Source organism: Dermacentor andersoni, chromosome 4 (assembly GCF_023375885.2).
Source record: "Dermacentor andersoni chromosome 4, qqDerAnde1_hic_scaffold, whole genome shotgun sequence".
Taxonomy (NCBI): Eukaryota; Metazoa; Arthropoda; class Arachnida; order Ixodida; family Ixodidae; genus Dermacentor; species Dermacentor andersoni.
Window position 1 is genome coordinate 173,494,988 of NC_092817.1, and position 5,775 is coordinate 173,500,762.

The following is a 5,775-nucleotide window of genomic DNA, read 5'->3' on the forward strand; positions in this document are numbered from 1 at the left end:
CGAAGCCGAAAGCGGAGGAGGAAGTTTGGTGAAACCAAGGGCCTGGCAGAGGGTGACATGTAGGAAAAGGTCCAAGTTGATGCCTTTATGGCAGCGCTTAAGCTACATTAATAACGCAAGCCCTCTGGTGGAATGTGGGTGTTTTTACGAGCTGCGCAATATTTATGCAGCAGCCCTGACATAACTACAAACGTCACCAAGATGAAATAAAGAGCAGATGTAGAAAAACATCTGCTCAATTTAGATGCAATGTTCAATGCTTGTGGATTGAATGCAAGTTTTTATTTAAAGGATACTTAACATGTGCTCGAAGCTGTTACTTAACTTTATTACGCTACGTTTCCCAGTGTCCCGGGGCACCCCAATACGTTACGGGCATTGCGTACACAACGTATTTCGGTTTATTATGTCGCCTGCAAAAAATTGTCTAACAAAGCTCTCTACAACCAATTGCCGCAGTACATTGAACACAGATTATTTGAATGCTGGAAGTATCCTTGTACTCTGCAAGCACATACAAACAACGAAAGCAGCCTTCTTCTTTTTCAGCTCGCACTGTCTAGCATGTCTTTGTCTTCATCGTCGCCAGCGTGGCTTGATGCTGATGAAGACGCGACAATGGCCTCCCTCCAGAACGAGCACCGTCCCGGTGCTCACCGCATAGTAATCGCTGCATACGTAGGGAGTGTTCGCGTCATTCGGAAAGATAGGGCTTCATGTGCACCACATGTTAATTCTCAGGGACATGCTGTCGGTGGTCCGTGAGACATGGTATGTCAGGAATTAGTTCGTAGGTAGCGTCGCTAAAGCGACGCAGAACTTTATAGGGTCCGAAGTGTCAATGTATAAGCTTGTCCTAAAAGTCTCGCCTTCGTACAGGTGTACGAACCCGTATTCTGTCGTCTTGTTTATAAACGACGCATCGGCGATGGAGATTATACCATCGGGCGTAGGGGTCTTGCCTGTTGCTTATTCTGCCGCGCTCCAGCTTGATTGCTTCATCGGGGAGCTCAGTGAAATCAGCGACGTCACATACTGAATCGCTGCAATCATGGGGCACCATAGTATCGAGCATCGTTGTTACTTCTTGATTATGGTTGTTGTATCTGTGCAACGTTTACCAAGCGTATTCTCTTGTCACTGTGCGCCGCGTATCTGATGCGCGCGGTGATTGTCACATGTGCTACTGTATCGTTAGCCAATCGCATGCCTCGGCTGCACCCATGCTCCCTTTATAAGGCGAAGCCACTGAATCGTCTGTTTTGTTCATGTTGCTGTCCGAATAAATACTTGACTTCAAGGCGTCTCTGGTCAACATGGCGACGAAGATGGGATCGTTCGGGCAGAGGCAATGACCAAGCCTGAGGAAACGGCAACGACGCCACGGCAAGCGAGAACATCAGTGATGACCACCACCCCGGGATCTTTGGCCGAGTTCTGCCCAGACTCTGGCAATATCGAAGTCTACCTGGAAAGGTTCGACCTGTATGCAACCGCCAATGGAATAGACTCAAGTAAGTTGCAAGTCTTCTTAACAATCCTGGGTGAAAAGGCTTACGTGACTCTGCGTAGCCTGCTGCTGCCGAAGAAACCAACGGAAGTCAAGTACGAAGAAGCTACAGAAACTCTCCGAAGCACTATGCTCCAAAACGGTCAGTGGTTACCGAACGGTATCACTTTTACCAGCGAAAGCAAGAGCCGGACGAAAGCCTAAAACAGTTCATCGTCGAGCTGAAAAGACTGGCTGCAACGGGCTCGTTTGGAAGCTTTTTGGAAGAAGCGCTCCAGGATCGACTGATTGCTGAAATCGGGACGGATTCGATTCGATGCCGTCTTCTTGCCCTGTCAGACGACGAAGTCACCTGGGAGCGAGTATGCAAAATTGCCACCGCCTTGGAAACGGCCCGGAAAGACACCCGAGAAATGCTACCGGAGGGGTCAACCGCCAGTCCTGCGGACGTTTACTGGCATCGGTCGCCCACCACGCAAGGCAGGCGACACGCGACGAAGACCGCTAGCAGCGAGCAGCGTGCCCCCCAAAACGGTCTAAGGAAGCAACGTGGGAAAGGCATTGTTCGCGCCTGTCATAGATGCGGCGGACTGCACGCGCCAGTGAGTTGTCCTTTTCTCAAAAGTACCTGCTTCAAATGCTCGAAGCCAGGGCATGTAGCGAAAATGTGCAAAACTAAGCTCGTGCACAAAGTTGAGGAGACCTTGCTGTCAACAGACTTGCTTACTGTTAGTACGACCAAGTTCATAGCTCTCCGCCTATTGTGCTTAAAGTAAATGCAAACGGCAAGGAGATTCTGATGGAAGTAGACACGGGAGCAGCTGTGACCATAATGTTTGAAAGAGACTGATGAAAATTTTCCAAACTACCCATCTTCCAAGGACGACGTGCGTCTAGGAGTGTATAATGGCACTGCACTCAAAGTGAAAGGCGTAGCAAACGTCAATGTATCTTATCAGAACCGAAGCTACAATCTGCCTCTGATAGTTGCAAAGCAAGAAAATGAAGCCCGCATGCCGACGCGTTTAGGTCGCGATTGGATGACTACACTAAAATTGACCTGCAAAATGCTGTTCAGCAGTTGAAACATGACGTGGATAACGTACAGGTGGGCAGGCAGATGGTAGCAGCGGAAGCTGAAAAGAAGTTGAAACAGTTGTACGGTGATGTGCTTGAGCCAGGCTATGGTTCTATCAAAGGATTCACTGGTAGTATACGAATGAAAACCGATGTGCATCCAACTTTTTGTAAGGCGAGTTCAGTAACATATGCTTTGCGCGAACAAGTGGAGAATGAATTGCGTGACCTTGAGAAAGCTGGTGTGGTGTACAGAGTCGGGCACAGTGATTGGGCTACACCGCTAGTTATCGTGCCAAAGAAAACAGGAAAAGAAATTAGGATATGTGGGGATTACAGAGTCACGGTCAATCGGGATATTGAACTTGACCACTATCCACTGCCTCTGCCAGAGGACATATTCGCGTCACTGGTTGGAGGGGCCATGTTCACCTTACTAGATTTTTCGAAGGCTTACCTACAGCTTGAGCTGGATGAGCAGGCAGAGCAACTGCTCACGGTGAATACGCATATGTGAATTTTCAGGTTCCGGCGATTGCCGTATATATACGGAGTGGCAAGCGCACCCGCAATGTTTCAGGCCGTGATGGACCAGGTTTTACAAAACATACCTGGGACAGTCTGTTACCTGGACGATGTGTTAACAGCAGGTAAAAACCTGACAGTGCTGTCACCGTTCCCAGCAAGTGCTACAAGCGCTTAGTAAGCACGGCATTCGTGTAAACGCAGGGAAATGCAAATTTTTCCAAGAAAATGTTTGTTACTTGGGGCAGGAGCTAGACAAGCATGGCGTACACCCAGCAGCGGAAAACCAAGTATTGTGACTCAGCTAAAGGCATTTTTGGGCCTAGTAAACTACTACGCTAAGTTTTTACCTGACCTAGCAAATGTGCTAGAAACTCTCCACCAACTGTTGCGCAAGGGCAGCCCATGGAAATAGTCGAGCCAGTGTGACGCACGTTTCAGTCGCTGTAAAAATTTGATCAGTGAGGACACGGTCTTGGAACTGTATGATGTAACGAACGAAATACAGCTGACATGTCACGCTTCTGCTTACGGGTTAGGCGCAGTGCTGTCGCACGTGGTTGAGGGCGTAGAGCGACCGATCGCGTTTGCATCGCGGACGATGACGCCTGCTGAGCGTAACTACGCGCAAGTGGAAAAAGAAGCGCTTGCAGTTGTTTTTGGAGTGAAGAAATTTCATAAATATCTGTACGGGCGTACTTTCAGTGTAATCACTGATCACCAGTCGCTAACAGTCATATTTGAGGCTAAGCACCTCACAAATGCGGTAGCTGCAGCTCGTGTGCACCGCTGGGAAATTTTTCTTGGAAACTACAGCTTCCGTATTTTGCACAGACCAGGAAAAAAGATAGCCAATGCAGATGGTTTATCACGCCTTCCACTGCCGGATAGCGGTGACGAGGCAAAAGAAATTTTATTTTTCGCCTGTCAATAAACTCCCCATAACGGCGAAAGATATCGAGCGTGAAACTGAAAGATCCAGTTCTCAGCGCTGTTCGTGAAATGGTATGGCACGGATGGCCGCGTGCTGTGGACGCTCATTATCAGCCTTTCTTCGTGAGACGATTTGAACTTTCAGTGGATTGTGGTTGTGTGGTGTGGAACAACAGTCGTGATACCACATACGCTTCAAAGTGAAGTTATGTGTTTGTTGCATGAGCGACACATTGGCATTACAAAGATGAAAGCTCTTGCAAGGTCAATGGTTTGGTGGCCAAAGATAGACAACTGCTTGGAACAAACTGCAAAGCAGTGTGAAATTTGTCAAAGCACAAAATCTGTGGTGCCACTAGCGCCGCTTTCATCTTGGAAGTGGTGCACAAACAGTTGGGAGAGGATACATTTAGACTTTGCTGAAAAAGAAAAAAGATGTTCCTTTTAGCTGTGGATTCCTATTCCAAATGGTTGGAAATAACAGGCATGACGTCAACGACCGCGCAATGCACGATCGAAACAGTGCGCTCGTTGTTCGCAAGTCATGGCCTACCGAAAGAGGTAGTCACTGATAACGGGCCACAGTTTCGTGCAAAAGAGTTTAAGGACTTCCTATTGTCAAACGGGGTTCAGCACACGCTTACTCCGCCATATCATCCTCAGTCCAATGGTTCGGCCGAACGTGCGGTTCAAACAGTAAAGCAGTCGCTGTTGAAGCAATTGCTGGAAGACCAGAGGAATAAAGGTTCCAGGTCACTGCAGCACAGAATTGATAATTTTCTGTTCGCTTATAAACAATTCCGCATACATTCACCGGCCAAACACCAGCTGAACTCTTTGTGAGGAGGAAGTTGCGCACAAGGTTGTCGTTATTGAAACCAGATCTGCAGGATGCAATAAATGCCAAATCTGAGAGTAATGTACGTAGTGCAAACAAGAGGAGGAGTTCACCCAGAGTATTTTCTGCTGGGGATAGTGTCTGTGCGTTCAGTACGTAGGGAACAGGTGAAATGGCGTCCAGGCGAAATTGTGGATGTGAAATCGGTAGTGACATACCTTGTGGTGGTGGATGGACAGACGCGGTTTGTGCACGCGGACCATTTGCGACATTCTTGTGTTGTGAAAGAAAAAGATGTACCTTTGCCACATGCAAGTGAACTGCTTTAAAGTGAAAGTGTCCTTGCACCTGCCTCAAACCGGCCAGTGTTGCATCGGAGTGATGGTGGCCCACCCTCACGTGGAGCCCAAAGTGCATCAACGTCGGAACAGAACGATGCCGGTTCACCTGTGCTACCCAGGCGCAGCGCTCGTGATAAGCGCAAGCCGGATCGTCTGACGTATGACAGATTCTGATCTTGTTGGAGGGGAAGTGTTGTATCTGTGCAACGTTTATCAAGCGTATTCTCTTGTCACTGTGCGCCGCGTATCTGATGCGCGCGATCATTGTCACATGTGCTATTGTATCGTTAGTCGATCGCATGCCTCGGCTGCACCCATGCTCCATTTATAAGGCGAAGCCACTGAATCGTCTGTTTTGTTCATGTTGCTATCCGAATAAACACTTGACTTCACGGCGTCTCTGGTCAACATGGTGACGAAGATGGGATTGTTCGGGCAGAGGCAATGACCAAGCCTGAGGAAACGGCAACGACGCCACGGCAAGCGAGGACGTGGAGGACGAGGAGGTGCATTTGTGGGCTTCTTTGAGGCTTTGAAAAAAACATTTACGT

General features: G+C 48.4%; 1 pseudogene; it reads left to right on the top strand.

Moving 5' to 3' along the window:
• The first annotated feature begins 1,375 nt into the window (after positions 1-1,375).
• Positions 1,376-3,104, top strand: LOC140217263 (uncharacterized; annotated as a pseudogene).
• The last annotated feature ends 2,671 nt before the right edge of the window (positions 3,105-5,775 follow it).